The sequence below is a fragment of the Anomaloglossus baeobatrachus genome, chromosome 3, assembly GCF_048569485.1.
Source record: "Anomaloglossus baeobatrachus isolate aAnoBae1 chromosome 3, aAnoBae1.hap1, whole genome shotgun sequence".
Taxonomy (NCBI): Eukaryota; Metazoa; Chordata; class Amphibia; order Anura; family Aromobatidae; genus Anomaloglossus; species Anomaloglossus baeobatrachus.
The window spans coordinates 131,542,358-131,563,362 of NC_134355.1; positions in this window are offsets into that span (position 1 = coordinate 131,542,358).

Here is a 21,005-nt window from a genome sequence, read left to right on the forward strand (position 1 = left end):
CTCGAGCCACCCACAGAAGGTCCAGATCCGAGCAGCTCGGCTGCTGAGAGCGGGGCGGTAGAATAATACTGCCCCCTTTGTACAAGAATATAACTACTTTAACACTGCCCCTATCTACAAGAATAAAACTACTATAATACTGCCCCCTATGTACAAGAATATATCTACTATAATACTGCCCCTATGTACAAGAATATGACTACTATAATACTGCCCCTATGTAGAGGAATAGAACTACTACAATACTGCCCTTATGTACAAGAATATAACTACTATAATACTACCCCTATGTACAAGAATATAACTACTATAATACTGCCCCCTATGCACAAGAATATACAGTAGCTATGATAATACTGCCCCCTATCAGATCAATACTGCACACTAACCCCTGATCAGTGGCGTACCGTCAATAGAGGCACACCACTGCTAAGGGGCCCGTGACCTTAAAGAGGCCCCATGACGGCTGCCCGCTGTGTCTGTGATTTCACTTTTTACTCATTCACAGCACGGGCTGCCCGGTCAACAAGCTACTATTTGTACAGCTACAGTCCACCGCAACACAGAGGAGCAGACACCGCGCGTGCTCTGCTGAAGAGGAGGGAGTGGACAGGCAGCATCTTCTTCCAATCAGAGAGGTGTAAGAGATGCCAGGAGAACCGCCAATCAGGAGAGGAGGGCGGAGCTTGTTCAGTACAGCACGGGAGATTGAAAATATGGAAGGGCAGAAAGAAGGAGCACAGACCTGACCATTGCACGTAGAGAAAAGAGGCAGAAGGAGCAGAGAAAATGAGAAATGAGAACAGAAAGAATAGAAAGAAAAAGCAAAGGACAGGATCTGAGTACAGCCAGGAGGACTGACAGAAAGTGCAGCAACAGGAAGGCCGGAGGCTGTCACTAACATGATCTCTCACAGCACAGGAGCAGGTGATTATAATAATGTGCAAATGTCTGCCTGTAACACTACAGAAAGAAACTGTACTGTCACATCCCTGTGTGTTAACCCTGTACTGTCACATCCCTGTGTGGTAACCCTGTACTGCCACATTCCTGTGTTGTAACCCTGTACTGTCACATCCCTGTGTGTGTTATCCCTGTACTGTGACATCATTGTGTGTGTTATCCCTGTACTGTGACATCACTGTGTGTGTTATCCCTGTACGGTGACATCACTGTGTATTATCCCTGTACGGTGACATCACTGTGTATTATCCCTGTACGGTGACATCACTGTGTGTTAACCCTGTATGGTGACATCACTGTGTGTTAACCCTGTATGGTGACATCACTGTGTGTAAACCCTGTATGGTGACATCAATGTGTGTTAACCCTGTACTGTGACATCACTGTGTGTTAACCCTGTACTGTGACATCACTGTGTGTGTTAACCCTGTACTGTGACATCACTGTGTGTGTTAACCCTGTACTGTGACATCACTGTGTGTGTTAACCCTGTACTGTGACATCACTGTGTGTTAATCCTGTTCTGTGACATCACTGTGTGTTAACCCTGTACTGGGACACTGTGTTAACCCTGTACTGTGACATCATTGTGTGTGTTAACCCTGTACTGTGACATCACTGTGTGTGTTATCCTTGTACTGTGACATCACTGTGTGTATTATCCCTGTGCTATGCAGTGATTTTTTATGGTACCTAAAGCCATACAGAGGGTCATTATTGTTACTGTTATGTGGGAGAGACATCTGTAAATTTATATTGTGTGTGGTGAAGGGCATGAAGGAGGACATCGCTACTTTAGGCCACGTTCACAAACTGTAGATTTTTTTGGGGGATTTGTGTTGTGAACCCACTGGTCTTTGTGCAGTGGCCTTTATTTAGTAACAGGATGGTGGTTATATTCAGACTCCATGTGGTGATAATATTTGGTCATGGTGTGGCGGCATTATTTTGCAAAGTATAGTAGTATTATTGGTCTTGGTATGGTGGTTGCTGTTGAGTAAAGGGTGCTTTACACGCTGCGACATGTCGTGCGCGATAGCACCCGCCTACGTCACTGTTTCGTCATTTGGGTGATCGCTGCCGTAGCGAACAATATCGCTACGGCAGCGTCACCTGCTTAGCGATGTCGCTGGAGACACCGAACAATCTCTCCTTTAAGGGGGAGGTTCGTTCGGCATCACTGCGGCGTCATTAAGCGGCCGCCCAATAGCAAAAGAAGGGTCGGAGATTAGCGGCGGTAACATCCCGCCCACCTACTCCCTTCATCATTGCCGGTGGACGCAGGTAAAAAAACTAAAAAGTTGCACAAAATAGTTCAGACTTTTGATGTTTTAACTCCACTTCTGACCACCCGAAGAGGCGAGGTCCAGTGCTGCCAAAGGAGTCATCATGATTTAAGCAAAAAAAAAAGTCGAATCCATTCTGCTGATGCTAAAAGATATGTCAATTAATTAGGAGGCGTCCAAAGCCCTATTCATCAGACTAGAGTACAACATGGCAGTTTTAATAAAATGGGACTAGGGGAAAATTAGTAAAGGTTTTTTTAACAGAAATCTGGTGTAAACACCTTAAAGAGAACCAACCAGCAGGATGTTGTGATATGAACTAAAAGCAGTGCCATACAGGCAGTAAGATGCTGAATTCAGGCATACCTCTTAGGCCCCCTTCACACGTCCGTGAAAAACACGCACGTGTGTTACGGGCCGTTTTTCGGGTCCGTGTCCCGTTTTTGTGTCCGTTTTTATGGTCCGTGTGGCACCTGTGTGAATTGCGTATGCTAGCCGTGTTTGTGTGCAGAACGTCCGTGTGGAATTAACGTGTATGTGTACGTGTAATGTCCGTGTGTGTGATGCACAATGTCGTTTATAAATGTCGGCTGACAGCAGACAGAGTTGCGCGATGAGAATGAACTCGGGTGAACTTCACCCGACTTCATCCTCATACCGCGGCTCTGACTGTGCCGAGTACTGATTAGCGGTCACCTGTGAAGGATTCACCGGTGACCGCTAATCCCCCGAGTAACTGAAGTTTCCCCCCCTCTCTCATACTCACCGTTCCTCGATCCCCGGCGCGGCCCTGCACGGCGTTCACACTGCTGCGGCGGCTTTTACTATTTTGAAAAAGCCGGCCGCTCATTAAACAATCTCCTATTCCCTGCTTTCCCCGCCCACCGGTGCCTATGATTGGTTGCAGTGAGACACGCCCCCACACTGAGTGACAGGTGTCACACTACACCCAATCACAGCAGCCGGTGGGCGTGTCTATACTGTGCAGTAAAATAAATAAATAAATAATTAAAAAAAAATGGCGTGCGGTCCCCCCCAATTTTAATGCCAGCCAGATAAAGCCATACGGCTGAAGGCTGGTATTCTCAGGATGGGGAGCTCCACGTTATGGGGAGCCCCCCACCCTAACAATATCAGTCAGCAGCCGCCCAGAATTGCCGCATGCATTATATGCGACAGTTCTGGAACTGTACCCGGCTCTTCCCGATTTGCCCTGGTGCGTTGGCAAATCGGGGTAATAAGGAGTTATTGGCAGCCCATAGCTGCCAATAAGTCCTAGATTAATCATGTCAGGCGTCTATGAGACACCTTCCATGATTAATCTGTAAATTACAGTAAATAAACACACACACCAGAAAAAATCCTTTATTAGAAATAAAAACACACACATATACCCTGGTTCACCACTTTAATCAGCCCCGAAAAAGCCCTCCATGTCCGGCGTACTCCAGGATGGTCCAGCGTCGCATCCAGCGCTGCTGCATGGAGGTGACCGGAGCTGCAGAATACACCGCCGCTCCTCTCACCTCCACACAGCAAATGAAGACAGCCGTGCGATCAGCTGAGCTGTCACTGAGGTTACCCGCTGTCACTGGATCCAGTGACAGCGGGTAAGCTCAGTGACAGCTCAGCTGATCGCACGGCTGTCTTCATTAGCTGCGTGGAGGTGACCGGAGCGGCAGTGTCTGCTGCAGCTCCTGTCACCTCCATGCAGCAGCGCTGGATGCGACGCTGGACCATCCTGGAGTACGCCGGACATGGAGGGCTTTTTCGGGGCTGATTAAAGTGGTGAACCAGGGTATATGTGTGTGTTTTTATTTCTAATAAAGGATTTTTTCTGGTGTGTGTGTTTATTTACTGTAATTTACAGATTAATCATGGAAGGTGTCTCATAGACGCCTGACATGATTAATCTAGGACTTATTGGCAGCTATGGGCTGCCAATAACTCCTTATTACCCCAATTTGCCAACGCACCAGGGCAAATCGGGAAGAGCCGGGTACAGTTCCAGAACTGTCGCATATAATGTATGCGGCAATTCTGGGCGGCTGCTGACTGATATTGTTAGGGTGGGGGGCTCCCCATAACGTGGAGCTCCCCATCCTGAGAATACCAGCCTTCAGCCGTATGGCTTTATCTGGCTGGCATTAAAATTGGGGGGAACCGCACGCCGTTTTTTTTAATTATTTATTTATTTTTTTTACTGCACAGTATAGACACGCCCACCGGCTGCTGTGATTGGGTGCAGTGTGACACCTGTCACTCAGCGTGGGGGCGTGTCTCACTGCAACCAATCATAGGCGCCGGTGGGCGGGGAAAGCAGGGAATAGGAGATTGTTTAATGAGCGGCCGGCTTTTTCAAAATAGTAAAAGCCGCCGCAGCAGTGTGAATGCCGTGCAGCGCTGCGCCGGAGATCGGGGAACGGTAAGTATGAGAGAGGGGGGGAAACTGACCGACATACTGTGAGAGAGGGACAGACAGACAGAGAGACCGACAGAGAGACAGAGAGACTGACCGACGGACTCAGGGAGATTGACCGACATACACAGAAATAGAAAGAATAGCCGACATCACTAGAAATAAAAACACCAAACGGACACGGACTATAGGTAGATGCATACGTGTTTACTAACGTGTGTGCACATACCCATAGACTTTCATTGTGTCCACGTGTGCGTGCTCCGTGCAGATAACGGACATGCATCCGTGCAAAACGCATACACATACGGATCACGGACACGCACACACGGACATAATGAAATAACGGACGTGTGACCACAATCATAGATTAACATTGGTGCACGTTTGGCCGTGTCTCCGGCATATACGGAAACGGACCAAACACGCACGTGTATCACGGACGTGTGAAGGGGGCCTTATAGAAAGATCGGATGCTTGGCTGATGAAATATCTTTAATCGAAGTTGCAGAAATGCCCTGCACTTTGATTGACAGGTGCAACGGGAGCGGGGCCTTTGTGGGTCAGGTCCTTGACGTTTATTCCTCCTCCGGCGTCCTCCTGGCTTTCCCCCCTTTATTTGAATATCATGCCACCATTGCTGCTGTTGTTGGCAGCACGTGCGCATTGCCACAGTTATTCTGTCTTCATTAAAATGGTGCCAGAGTCTGCGCATGCATGTACCACGATCTCCGGCGCCATTTTATTGAAGACACTGCAGTGAAGACTATGAGAGGCATCAGCGTGTGCGCAATTTATTTATTTTTTTTACATCTGTACGTGCGCCCCTGCTGCTCATAGTGTTCTCCACAGTGTCTTCAATAAAATGGAGCCAAAAGAAAAAAAAAGATTCTTATGCCATAAACATTTGTTTAGTGGGACTTAATCTGTTAAGACTTAACCCCTTCATCCCCGGGCGATTTTCCGTTTTTCCATTTTTGTTATTTGCTCCCCTTCTTCTGAGAGCTGTAACTTTTTTATTTTTCTGTCAACCTTGCTATATGAGAAGGTATGGGCGAACCTGAACTATAAAGTTCGGGGTCCGTCCCGAACACATGGTGTTTGTGCACACGACCCCGAACACGAGCTTTCCTGGGACGTTCGTCTTACAGTTCGAGTCCAGTTGGGGTCAGGGGCTGTAAAAAAAAAAATTATTAAAAACCCATTATGATCATACTTACAGGTCCCGCGACGTGTCCTGCAGACTCTGTCTCCCGGTGCTTCTACCTCCGATCATTGCTGTGCTGCCCAGTAACCAGCACAGAGTTACAGGACTTTCCGTGACGTCATACCCATGTGACCAGTCACATGTAAATGTTGTATTACCTCATTGACTACAGACTGGTCACGTGAGAATGACGTCATCAAAGGTCCTTGTGTGCCGTAATGCGAGAGTCGCGTTACATGACATTGCATCACGGCGCACAATATCCCTACAGCCACGGGTCATCTGCGTTTATTTCCATGCAGCTCAGTTGCTCCTGTCCTGAGAGTGGGGTGATGCAATGCGAGATGTAAGTGCAATCATCCCCTCACTGTCAGCCTGCTACATCGCTCTGTGCAGAGTTATCTAGCAGAGCTGACTTGGGCCTCTTTGCCACTCACTCTGTATAGACTGTCTGTGCACAGTGATGAAGCGGAGTTGAATCCCTGTGGATTATGTCGGACTAAGGATCTTTTAATAATACATTTTTTTTGTTTTACTTCTAATAAAAAAGTTTTTCTATGAGTTGTGTTTTTTTTACTGTTTCCTAGAAATTCATGGTGGCAATGCCTAATTTGGCATGTCACCATGAATTTCGGGCTTAGTACCATCTGAGAATACAAAGCTGGTATTAACCCCTTTATTACCCAGAGAGCCACCCAGCACCAGAGCTTCTGAACAAGTCGGATAACGCGCCTGGAAATGGTGCTAATAAAGAATGCAAAGAATCCCAGCCCCCAGCTGCGTGGCTTTACCTGACTGGCGATCAAAATACGGCGGGAGCCCATGCATTTTTTTTAAATTATTTTTTTAAATAAAAAAAAATAATGGTCTTCCCTGTATTTTGATGGCCAAGCAGATGGAGGGTTGGCAGCCCGTAGCCATCTGCTTTATCTGCGCTGAGAATCAACAATACCGCGGAGCGCTACATCATTTTTTTAAATTACTGTGTGTCAGGCAATCACAGACCCGACACAGAGAATGCGTGTCTGTGATTGTCTGTTTCAGGAGGGGATAGCCATGTAGTCTTGTTCAGCTGGTCACACTCACTTACCTGGAGGCAGATCACACAATCAGAAAATCAGAAAGACTGAACATTTTGCAGTGGTCTCCTAATTTTTGGCAGAGCGGTATGTATGTAATATATATATATATATATATATAGATATATATTACATGTTATTGTGACGTTGCACACAGTTCACACACAGCATCATCAGGGGGTCTTCAAGGTTGCACATAGGAGCACGGTTGTGTATATATATATATACATATATATAAAAAAAATGTCCAGGTTGCTTTATTCACACCTCATAAAGCATGCCACAGGTGCAGGAAAGAAACATTCACACTTCCCAATACGGCACTACAGGGTCAGACCAGTATCAAGGCTTCTCAAAAGAGGTTCCCACTGACCCCAAGTCAGCTGTAGTGATTAGTGAACCCTCTCTCTCTCTCTCGGGGCGTTTCCTTCAGAGAGGCTTCAATACCTCTGTTGGCAGATGAGCAGCCTCTCCACACTGGCTGCTTCTGAGACACTGTCTGCAATGTGCCAAACATTAGACTCCATTTTAGAAGTCAGCAGTGACACCTCCAACACACCCATGGGCGGGGTATGTGGATGGCCAGACCCACCCATCTCTCCGGCCATTCATGATACTGGGCTGTATGAACACCATACTAAGAACCCGTGGCACCACAGGTGCACATGGAGTTCCAGAATCACACCACTTCCATGGTATATAATGACCATTCAAATATCAGGCCAGTCGCCTTGTCACAATATATATATATATATATATATATATATATATATCAGGGGCGTACATAGAAATCATGGGGCCCCATTGTAAAAGTGTAAATGGGCCCCCCCTCCCAATAAAAAAAAAAAATTACAACAAAATAATAATATAATAATCATCATACATACTACTGGGGCTGGCACACGTTACTGTTGGCAGGTTATAGTTAGAAATAATACATACTACACAGTGTTACTGATCAACACCCACCATACCAAGGCCAATAATACATTGCAAAATAATGCCGCCACTCCATGACCAAATATCACCACATTGAGTCTGAATATAATCACCGTCCTGTTACTGAGCAGAGCCCACTGCACCAAGACCTGTGGGTTCACACCGCAAATCCCCCAAAAAATCTGCAATATGTGAACTTGGCCTAAAGTAGGGATGTCCTTCTTCGTGCCCCTCACTACACACAATATACATTTTCATATCTGTCTCCCCCATTTAATGGTAACAATTATGACCCCCTTTATAGCATTAGGAAATACAGTAAAACTCTACAAAGTACATATATAACACACACACAGCCACAGCCACAACACACGCAGCAACACACACGCAGCCACACACACAAAGCCACAGCCACACACGCAGCCACACATACACACAGCCACACACCCACACACACACACACAAAGCCACAGCCACACACACAGCCACACACACACACACAGCCACAGCCACACACACACACACACACACACACACACACACATCCACAGAGCCACACACAGCAACAGCCACACATAGCCACACACACAAAGCCACAGCCACACACACACAGCCACACACACACACACACACAGCCACAGTCACAGCCACACACACAGCCACACACACAGCCACAGCCATACACACACACACATCCACAGAGCCACACACAGCCACAGCCACACACACAAAGCCACAGCCACACACACAGCCACATACACACACAGCCACACACACACAGCCACACACACACACACACACATAGCCACGACACACACACAGCCACACACAGCCACAGCCACACATACGCACACACACACACACACAGCCACAACACACACACACATCCACAGAGCCACACAATGCCACAGCCACACACAGCCACATACACACAAAGCCACAGCCACACACACAGTCACACACACAACACACACACAGCGACAACACACACACACACAGCCACAACACACACACACAGCCACAACACACACACAGCCACAACACACACACAGCCAAAACACACACACACAGCCACAACACACACACACACACACACAGCCACAACACACACAGTGATGGCACAGCACAGGAGCAACACACACAGTAATGGCACAGCACAGGAGCAACACACACAGCCACAGCCACACACAGCCACAGCCACACACAGTAATGGCACAACACAGGAGCAACACACACACACACACAGTGTAATGGCACAGCACAGGGCAGTTTCTGTAGTGTTACAGGCAGACATTTGTACATTATAATACCTGCTCCTGTGATGTGAGAGATCGTCAGTGACTCCGGCCTCACTACTGCACTTCCTGTCAGTCCTCCTGGCGTCTCCTCCTCTCTTTTCTCTTTCAATTCCTTCTGTTCTCTGCTTCTCACTGTTTTTAATGCTTTGTTTGATCTTCTCTCTTCTATGGGCTCTACTCTGTTTTCCTGTTCATCTTTGTTTCTCCCGCGCTGTACTGAAGAAGCTCCTCCCCTTCTCCTGATTGGCTGTTTTTCTCCTGGCATCTCTCACTGCTCTCTGACTGGAAGAGGAAGCTGCCTGGCCACTCCCTCCTCTTCAGCACAGGCCGCGCACAGTGTGCAGTGAGTGAGACTGCATCTCTGCATTGCGGCCAGCCTGCAGCTATAGAATCAGTGCGGGTACCCAGCGGCCTCAGCTGCTTGGTGACACCACGGGGGCATGAAAGTGAAAATGTACACACAGCGGGCAGCTGCCTCCGGGCCCCTCCACCTCACAGGCCCCGTAGCAGTGGCGTGGTCTGCCTCTATGGACGATATGCCACTGATATAGATATAAATATATATAATATACTGCTCAAAAAAAGGGAACGTTTAGAGCTAGGATGTGGTATTTTAGTGTTCTTTTTATTTTTTTGAGCAGTGTATATATATAATGTACACAATATATAGTTGTATCAAAATAAATAATGTTACAAAATGACATAGTGCTCCACGGTATTTTTGATTCTCAGCGCAGATAACGCAGACTGCTACGGGCTGCCAATCCCATCTGCCTGATTTACCTTGGCTGGCAATCAAAATACAGGGAAGCCCAATTATTTTTTTTTAGTTATTTAAAAAAAATAATTAAAAAAAATACGTGGGCTCCAGCTGCATTTTCTATTGCTAAGGGTAATCCAAGAAGCTACTGGCTGCTAACCCCCCACTGCTTGGTGTTACCATCACTGGCAATCGAAAATCCAGGGAAGCCCTTTTTTTAAAAAAAGTTTTGGCAAAATATAGGGAAGCCCTTTTTTTTAATCATTTCATGAATTTCGTGGGCATCGCCCAATTTTTGTATCCAGCCAGGTACAACTAGGTAGCTGGGGATTGGAAAATGGCGCTTTAATAGAAGCGCCATCTTTTGGTGCTGTATCAAACTCTCCCAGCGGCCCTGGTGCTGGGTGGCATGCTGGGTAATAAGGGGTTAATACCAGATTTGTTTTACCAGCTAGTATTAAGCCAGAGATTCTTATTGTCAGGCCAAATTTGACCCGGCCATTAAGAATCTCCAATAAAGGGTTAAAATAAGACACCACACAGAGAAAAAATACTTTTATTAGAAATAAATACACAGACACAGTTAGGGACTCCATCTTTATTACTCCCTCTCACCCCTCCACGATCCTGGTCTTCTGTCTTCTTTCTTCTTCAACACATGCAGCTCTGCTATATCAGAATGCACAGAGGAGGAAGACGCTTCTGCTCCCCATGCTGTCTAATCACTCAATGAGTGAGCAGAGGCTGCGGGTTGGTAAGCGGTGAAGTCACCGCTGCCACTCTTGCCATAGTAACCTATCGAGCGGGTTACTATAGCAACGGTGATCTGCGATCACCTGATTCCCGGCGTCGCTATTCACCACCGGTTGTGGCAGCCAATCCCTGCATGTGAGCTGACTCTGTAAAGAGTGCCAACATGCAGGGAGGGGGAGCCAAGCATGTGCCCGAGCATTTCTCCGGTAAACGGCGCTCGCCGCGCATACAGTGTACTGAGATGCTTGGGCGAGCACCGCATATTGGCGAGATGCACTGACAGGACCTAGCATGACGTCCTGTGACCGGTCTGTAACCAACGAGGTAATACATTCACACGTGACTGGTCACATGGGTATGATGTCACGGAAGATCCTATCATCATTGATGGTTACCGGGAGGGCATAGCGATGATGGGAAGCAGAAGCGGTGGGAGACAGTGTCTGCAGGACACATCGTGGGACCTGTAAGTATAATGACAATGTTTATTATTAACGATATTCTTTATTTTACAGCCCCCCCCTCCCATCATCCCATAACTGTAAAGTCCAAGTTCGGTGTTCGGAAGCAAGTGCACGTTATCTCAGAACCCGAACTCGAACTTTACAAAACATTCAGGCGAGTCTCCTGAACACAAACAACGGGGGGTTCACCCATCACTACATATGAGGGCTTATTTTTTGCGGGACGAGTTGTAATTTTAAATTAAACCGTACGTTTTACCATATATTGTACTGGAAAATGGCAAAAAAAATCCAAGTGCGGAAAAATTGCAAAAGTGCAATTAATTGTTTTGGGGATATTTTATTCACCTTGTTCACTATATGGGAAAACTGATGTGTTGGTGTGATGCCTCAGGTAAGTACAAGTTCGTAGATATCAAACATGTATAGGTTTACTGTTATCTAAGGGGTTAAACAAATTCTGACATTTGTCCAAAAAAAAGTGGTGCACTTTTTGCGCCAATTTCCGAAAACCGTAGCATTCTCATTTTTCGGGCTCTATGGCTCAGTGACAGCTTATTTTTTGCATCTCGAGTTGACATTTTTAACGGTACCATTTTTGCCCAGATGCTACATTTTGATCGCCTGTTATTGCATTTTGTGCAAAATTTGCAGCGACCAAGAAACGTAATATTGGCATTTGGATTTTTTTTGACACTACGCCGTTTACCAATAAGATTAATTGAGTTTATATTTTGACATTTCTGAACGCGGCGATACTAAATATGTGTATACTTATTTTTTTTTTTAACCTCTTAATTCTCAATGGAGTGAACAGGGAGTGATTTGAACTTTTTTTTAAAAAACGTTTTTTTAATTTTTTTTTCTTTGTTTACTCCACTTAGGTCTATAAAGATCAGCAGTCTCATCGCTTATTCATTTCTGTAGATCAGAGCGGCATTTCTCTGATCTGTAGAAAAACAGCTCTCCTCTCACACACGGCGCTCTGCCGGGTGTAAGAGGAACTGACTCATGATAGCTACAGGAGTCGTCACATGACCCTGTGCTACCGTGGCAACCATCGGATCCACATGATCACATCACATGACTTTCGATGGTGCCAGGTAAGTTAATGCTTACCGCGGCTGGGATGTACACTGCACTGTCACATTTGACAACACAGTGCAACGGGTTAATAGGCATGAATAGAGAGTGGATCCACTCATGCCTGATAGCCGCACATGTCAGCTGTTCAAATCAGCTGACATGTGCGGAACTCACTGCCGGTACCCAGTACGTCCAATGTCGGTAAGAGGTTAAAAAAAATCTTTTTCCAGCAGAGACGTCTAAAGGGAAAAAGGTTTCTCATTGTGCAGTGAGCTATATCAGTATAAGGAGACTTATAGGCCATGTAATGCTCTTTTTTAATTTAAATATGCAAATAAAAGGAACAAAATGAGGTCTTCAGCCTCACCTATTAAGCTGACACTGACCAAACTCTAATGACTCTGATGGAAAATACTGATGAAACTCAAGTACTCTCAGTTTTTTTAAACAATTTTTTTCTATCTACCGGCTAACACGGTATAAAGATATATATTTTACTTGGATGAAATTCGGAGAGTTTTTTGTGTATGAGAAAAATCACTGACGTGTGACGGAGGACTAAGGTGCCGCAAATTTGTTGAAAGTGGATGACTCTTGATATATTTAGCGCATCTCAGGCAGCATTCACACCAGTGACTGAAATCTACTCCAGCCATGAGCTGATACAGTCATCTGCTATATGTATGCCAATTTCTGCTGCAAGGTGAAGTGAATCTGTGACGCCCCTGAGGCTTCCGGCGCCACAGGGTATTGCACATAATTTAAGATGCAGTCCCCATCCCGGGTTCCTAGGACATCAGTGCCGGTTCTACACATCACCACAATCAAAACACACACAACATTGCCCCTTTCCTGACTGGGGCCAGGCTAGGGTCGGGTCTTATAGTTGGCCACCTAATGGTAAGGGCCTTCCCACCCACTAGTCCAGGGACCCAGGAGAAGGGGAGGGGTGATGTCTGGGGAGTGAGGAGAGGCAACCCAGATAGTTAGTAGCGAGAAGTCTGCAGTCAGCAGACGGGACGGTTCAGTTCTAGACAGGAAAGCAGCCACACCAGTGACACTGGTGGGACACAGGAGAAACAGTCGCTGCGGAGATAGTGTCAGTTACCCCGGGACCAGCGCAGTTCGGGGTACAGAGCCCTAGGTTAGGGGAAGCTTCAGTCTCCCCTATTAATTTTGCCGGGAGAGGAGATTTCACATTTCCTACACCCACCTACAGTGCCTGGGGCACAACAGCAGAGGGAACCGGGAGTGGAAACTCAAATCCAGCTCCCCCCAAAAGGTTTGCGCCACCTGCGAATGGGCCAGGACTTTGACTACACACAGAAGGGACCCCAAGTAGCTTCAGGCCATGGGGACCCATCAGAAAAGAGCGTACAGAGGAAGGGCCCACCAGTCACTGTACCGGCACCAGTGTCCAAATAGTCCAGGATTGTCTGGAGTCCATCATGGTGAAAACCGGCACCCTGAGGGCAAAGAGCAATCAGTAAGTAAAGAACTTGATTTGCAGTCCCTGTGTTGTCTACTTCCTTGCCGGCGCCCCATGCTTCGGCGCCGTAGACTACCACCTCCATCACCCTCTCTGGGGCCCACTCTACCTGTGGAGAGGTATAGCAACTTTGTTGTGTCACACCATCAGCCCCAGCAGTGAGAGCCACTCCGCAGAGGCGGCTTCCTCCCTCATAGCCGCCTACCACAGGTGGCATCACGAAGACAACTACTCCCAACATCCCCATCCCTATCTTTCATTGACACCTCGGGGCCATGAAGCCGGGCAAGGCCACTCTGACATCCCCAACCATCACCAGCCCTGTGACAAGTACAACCCCTGGCCCCGTGGGCGCTTCAGATCCATTGGGCTTTAATTTGTCTGTGCTTCTTATCTTACTGTAAATACTTTTATGCCAAAACAGACAAAAGTTTTCTATACTGGCCAATGCAAAAAAATATTTGCTTTTGGAGCACAGAGGCTTCTTCATCAGGCAAATTTACAAATTAAACAAAAGATGATTTCTAGATTATTGGCTGAATAAATAGGCTGCCAGTCACCCAACTAAGGAGCAAAACAATGTCCATCGGGTGACAGATGATTGGGCTGATTATTGTTCTGTGCTAGAGTTATTGAGAATGGATTCACAGGATCCAGTCTATTGAGCTCATCAGTAATCGGAGAATCATCAGTAATCTGAAAGCCCTGAGATCCGCGGAGGAAGGAGATGGTTTTCAGGGCAGCCAGCGGTCACAGATTACTGACATGGACGATATACTGGGTCGCACAAATCGATTTGTACCAACTGTATTGCGCCTGGAAGTGCGATGATTAGCCGGTCTAGAAAGACCAATAAATGACGGATGATCGACTGGATGGTGCCAATCAGCGGTCGTTTAACAGACATGATCGGCCATTGTAAGTGCACTGTGCGTCCCACTGCCTATAAGACTGTATGCAGATGAGAACAACTGGACTCATCATTCCCATAGCTCGCAATTACTGGCTGATCGGCCACCAGTGATACACTTTAGATTAGGGCTACACAGTGGCATGTGCAGGCGAGATCTAAATCATGCATCTCATTGCTACATTGAAAGACAAATTTTTCCAAATGTTTTCAAATGTGTTTGATTTTCTGTTTTTCTTTACTGCAGGAAAATAAAGGAGACGACAGAAAGTTATATTTATAATATTCTACCTTTTATTACTGTCATATTTACTATACTTATAAATGTGAGGTTCTTAGTGCACAGTTTAACCAAATTGTGCAAGCCCACATGCCAACGACAAGGCGACCTCATCAGATGGGGCTCTATACTAACCTATTTATTGTATTTATAATATTCTTATTATTATCATAGTAACCTATTCATTACTATTACAATATTATTATACTTATTATTACTATAATTACTCTAATACTATAAGAACACTAGAATTAAAGCTGTTGATCCAGAAGAAGGTGGAAAAAAAAAAAACGGACATATTCAGCCAATTTGTGTCAAGGAGAAAAATTCCTTCTTGACCCCGGGAAAAGGCGATCAGTCCGAGCACCCTGGATCAAACTTGACACTACCTAATAATTTATTATGATATTATTATATTATTCCTAATAATAATGTAATATTACAATTTGTATTTCTATATTATTACTATTATTTTTTTAAATACTATTTATGTGTTACGTTATTATTATATTATTCTTAATAATAATAATAATGTAATATTATAATTTATATTACTATTTTTTTTTAAATACTATTTTTAGTCTTTCTAATATTATGATTATTATTACTAATATTTATATTATTTCTCTATTTAATATTAATTAGATCCCTATTCCTAAAGCTGTTGATCCAGAAAAGGGCAAAAAACCCCAGACACATTCAGACAATTTGTGTCTCAGAGGGAAAAATTACTTCTCGACCCCGGGAAAAGGCAATCAGTCTGAGGACCCTGGATCAAACCTGACAGTACCTAATAATGTATTATGTTGTTATTATTATATTATTCATAATAATAATAATAATGTAAAACCTATTAATTATTTACTAATTATTCTAGTCATTATAATAAATACTGTATTACTATTATTATTACTATTATTTATGCTATGTTTAGTTTGATGCTATTTTACTGATCTTATTACTATTCTATTCTTATTATTCTACTCTGTAATATTTTTTTCTAGATATGTTTGGATTATTGCAATTTTATTATTACTATTATTACTAACATTTGTATTGATATTTTACTAAAATTATAACTTAGATCCTTATTCCTAAAGCTGTTGATCCAAAAGAAGGCAAAAACCCCCGGACACCTTCAGCCAATTTGTGTCTCAGGGGGAAAAATTCCTTCTTTACCCCGGGAAAAGGCGATCAGTCCGAGAACCCTGGATCAAACCTGCTGAGATTATTTTTATGGCTCTAATTATCATTATTATACAGTAAATGTTAGATTTACTGGTCTAATGATTATGATATTAGATACTATATTACTGCTCCTATTATATAAGTCTTTTTAATGCTTTTACTAAATTTTTAACCTATTTCTAAACCTAATAATTACTATTTTATGGTTATTATTATTTTACTTACCAGATTTTATGCTGATAATGTTCTTAGAGCTTGTATGTTGGGGCCACAGTCCATCAGCGTCTAATCGCTTTGAAGAGGTTGGTCCATATGGTGTTTTTTATTTTACTGAGGTTGGTGCTGATGTTTTTGAATATGGACTGCTGGCGGATCATCTGTCTCTGTACCGGCTGCTTCTTAACTTGTCTCTTTGCTGGCTTTTTCGGAAGTCTTTGTCTCTTTGCCAGGTGGATCTGAAGTCGCTGACTCTGTGTCGGCTGGTTCTGATCTCGTTGTCTCTTTGCTGGCTGGTTCTGATCTCGTTGACTCTGTGCCGGCTGGCTCTGATCTCGTTGTTTCTTTGCTGGCTGGTTCTGAGTGCTTGTTGTGGTATTTTGCACCATTTGTCGTTTAGCTCCTGAACCTTTCTTTTCTTTCTTCTTAGTGTCTTCTTTCTCATCTTCTTCCAGGTCTTTCAATTCCCGATACTTCATTGGTTCGGATATCACCAAATCATTCTGCTGCTCTGGAGTCTTCTTGGTGTCTTTTTCCTCATTTTTTTCCTGGTCTGTGACCTCCATTGGCTCCGCTATCTCCTCTTCATTCAGCTGCTCTGGAGTCACTGATGGCGGCTCGGGTGTCACTGATGGCGGCTCTGGCGTCACTGATGGTGGCTCAGGTCTTTTTTCACATAATGGAAATGGAAGATATTTTTCCTGGGCTTTGCGGTTGGACAGCATAAGGCGCTGAGAAAAAAAAGCAAGTTAATTGTCTGCTGAGACGTTCCTTTACATCTATGGACAAAACACGAGGGCATAATATGCGGAGTGATCAGTCACCTTCATATTGAAGATTGGTGATGGGAGGAATCTGGTGCAGTAAGTGAGCAGTTGGTTTTCTGCCTCCTCCTTTGTGCTGAGACAAGCTGGAGAGAAAACACAAGCAGATAATGGGATCAATCAAACAATGTCCAGAAATCCTTAAAATTACAGGAAAATTCCTTTAACCCAAATCACCGTGACCTGCTGGATTCTGAATGATTCTGTGCAAAGAAAATCACACAAATTACTATGGAAAACTATTTTCTATTCTGTGCTGGACTTTACTACATGTTCTGGATTATTAAATGCTGGATTATAGGAATGACACTTTATTCTCAGATTAACTGGAAATTCTTATTATATAAAATATTAATCTCATATGATAAGTATCCAGAACCGAAGATGCATTCCCGGCGGCGGTAGACATCCTAAATAAAACAGAATCCGGTGAGTGTCCACTTATCACTCATCAGGGATGGACAATAGAATGCATGTCCTTGTATAATAAAGCTGCGGACCTCCAGAGAGCTGCGGCTCCGTGCCATCCTGTAAATCTCGTGCATTGACAACTCGATAGGAAAATCTGTGAATCCAAAAAAGATTTAGTCATAGATCTGATAGAGATCAAACACTGCAGCTTCCCACACATATTCATAGTGAGCGTCCCCCCAGGTGTCAGACCCCATTACACCCATACATGGAGGCAACATGATCAAATCCAGTCTATTCTGGGTGTTTGTAGAGTCTCCAGTATAGGTAATACCACATGGAAAACATTGTACATAGGATTGTACTGGGGCCTGTAAATAAAGATATATGGCAAACATGGATTTCTATGTTCTTCATGCAAAAAAAAACAATTAACCCCACAAAAATCACAGCGAAAGTGACTTCATTACCAGCACATAGAGCCTGACCCCCAATAACAGTGCCAGGACACTAATCCCACTGACATTAGTGGTAAATAATGCCCCAATAAATAATACCGGCAGCAGTGTCCTGTGTAACCTAAACATAAACTTCTGCTTTCCTGCAGCCACTAGGGGGAGCACAGTGCACTAGTAAATATAGATTATACTGATAGCGCTCCCTAGTGGCCAGTGACAGCAGCTGTTGTGGCAGAATTCTCTGCCTGGTGTCTCGCCTATTTTGAGTTTAGGTGAAATAATGAAATCATCAGCGGATTCCAGATAAGAGGAATGAAGCATCGAGGAGATGAGATAAATCAGTGTCCAGTCATCAGGGGATGTGATGGCGGCTACTCATCGATATACAACTCCACTCATCACTGTCTGTAAAACACTGAGGAGAGCGACAGTTTGTTTGTGTATATTTCTTCAGATTCATATCCAGCAATCTTATTGGCTGCTGACCAGCTTCATGCAACACACAGAATTTAAAGGGACAGGACGCTCTTATTTCTCCACAGTGCATTTCATATAGACGTGTTATAACTCTGCTTAATATATGAAACTGTGGAGATAATCTGGAGGAGCAGCTTTATGTTTTCATACACAGCAATTAAAATGACACTATCAATATTGTCACAACATTATGTTCTACAAATTATTAGCGTATCGGTGCATGAAGGAGTTAATTATAAATTATATTATTTTTAATTACCTCTTCCTGAACAGGATATTTTACACAATTTCCTTTTTTCTCACATGGCTGATTGTTATTTCTACATTCCTGACATTTAACTTAACCCCTTCAGTCCCAGGGCACTTTCCGTTTTTGCATTTTTGTTTTTTGCTCCCCTTCTTCCGAGAGCCGTAACTTTTTTAATTTCCGTCAATCTTGCCATATGAGGGCTTGTTTTTTGCAGGACAAGTTGTACTTTTAAATGAAACCATACGATTTACCATATGGTGTACTGGAAAACAGCAAAAATATTCCAAGTGTGGAAAAACTGCAAAAAAAGTGTGATGGCACAATAGTTTTTGGGATGTTTTATTCACAGTATTCACTATATGGTAAAACTGATGTATGGGTATGATGCCTGAGGTCGGTGCAAGTTTGTAGACACCAAACATGTATAGGTTTAGTTGTATCTAAGGGGTTAAAAAAAAATCACAATCTTGTCCAATAAAAGTGGCGTACGTTTTGCGCCATTTTCCGAAACCCGTAGCATTCTCATTTTTTGGGATCTATGGCTCAGTGACAGCTTATTTTTTGAGTCTCTAGCTGACGTTTCTAATGGTACCATTTTTGCGCAGATGCTACGTTTTGATCACCTGTTATTGCATTTTGCGTAAAACTTGCGGCGACCAAAAAACGTAATTTTGGCATTTGGAATTTTTTTGCCACTACGCCGTTTACTGATCAGATTAATTGATTTCATATTTTGATAGATCGGGCATTTCTTAAAGTGGCGATACCAAATATGTGTATAAATTTTTTTTTAACCCTTTAATTTTCAATGGGGTGAAAGGGGGGTGACTTGAACTTTTAGGTTTTCTTTTTTTTTAAATTTTTTAAAACTTTTTCTTTACTTTTTTTTTTACTAGTCCCCCTTGGGGGTTATAGTGATCAGGGGTCCGATCGCTCTGATCTATCTGCTGATCACAGCTATACAGCTGTAAACAGCAGATAAGGTCACTTCCTGCTTCACTGGCCTCCAGGCCGAGTGAAAACAAAAAGTGAAACGTCATAGCTGCAGGCGTCATCACATGACCCTGTGCTACCATGGCAACCACTGAAAGTCACATGATCACTCATGTGACTTCCGAGGGGGGCGGCGGTAAGTGAAAATCTTCACCGCGCGTTTATACATCTTGCTGCCAGACTTTGGCAGCAAGATGTAAGGGGTTAATGTTACATGTGGAATGCGATTCCACTCGTGACATGCAGGCACACATGTCAGCTGTTGAAAAGAGCTGATATGTGTGCTGATCGCCGCACCCTACGCGCGGCAAGGGGCGGGGCTTAACGACACATGATCCATGACGGATAGATCCGTCAATGGTCGTGAAGGAGTTAAAGGAGTTGTCCAACATAAACATAAAATTTTTGGTAAGCTAATCTGTGCTGTATTGTCATATAAAACACCCCTACATTGTTATTTTTTGTTTTCTAACTTTTGTTCCTCTTGAATTATCCCTTTATTCTCTGCAGCTCTTTGTTTACATTCAGCTGCAGCAAACATGATAACTTCCTGTGCTAAACCTCACAGTCAGAGCTGGCACCGCCCAGCCTCAGTGTCCAGCCTTGGCCCCTGCCTGCCCCCTGCACACACATTCCCTGTCAGTATTCTGCCCCAGCACTGACCTGTTATCACTACAGCATTGGAAATAACAGCCCCACATCGAGCTCTGCACCCCACACCACATCGGGCTCTGCACTCCCCACCACATCGGGCTCTGCACACCACACACACATATGGCTCTGCACCACACACACATATCGGACTCTGCACCGCACACATACATGGGGCTCTGCACTGCACACACACATATGGCTCTACACCACAAACACATTGGACTCTGCACCGCACACACACATAGGGCTCTGCACACAACACACACATATGGCTCTGCACCGAGCACACACACATAGGGCTTTGCACCGCAGACACACATCGGACTCTGCACGGCACACACACATATGGCTCTGCACCCCACACACATCGGACTCTGCACCGCAGACACACATTGGACTCTGCACCGCACACACACATCATACTCTGCACCACACACATATGGCTCTGCACACCACACACATATCGCTCTGCACCGCACACACACATAGGCCTCTGCACCGCACACACACATAGGGCTCTGCACCGCACACACACATAGGGCTCTGCACCGCATACACACATATGGCTCCGCACCCCACACACATCGGACTCTACACTGCA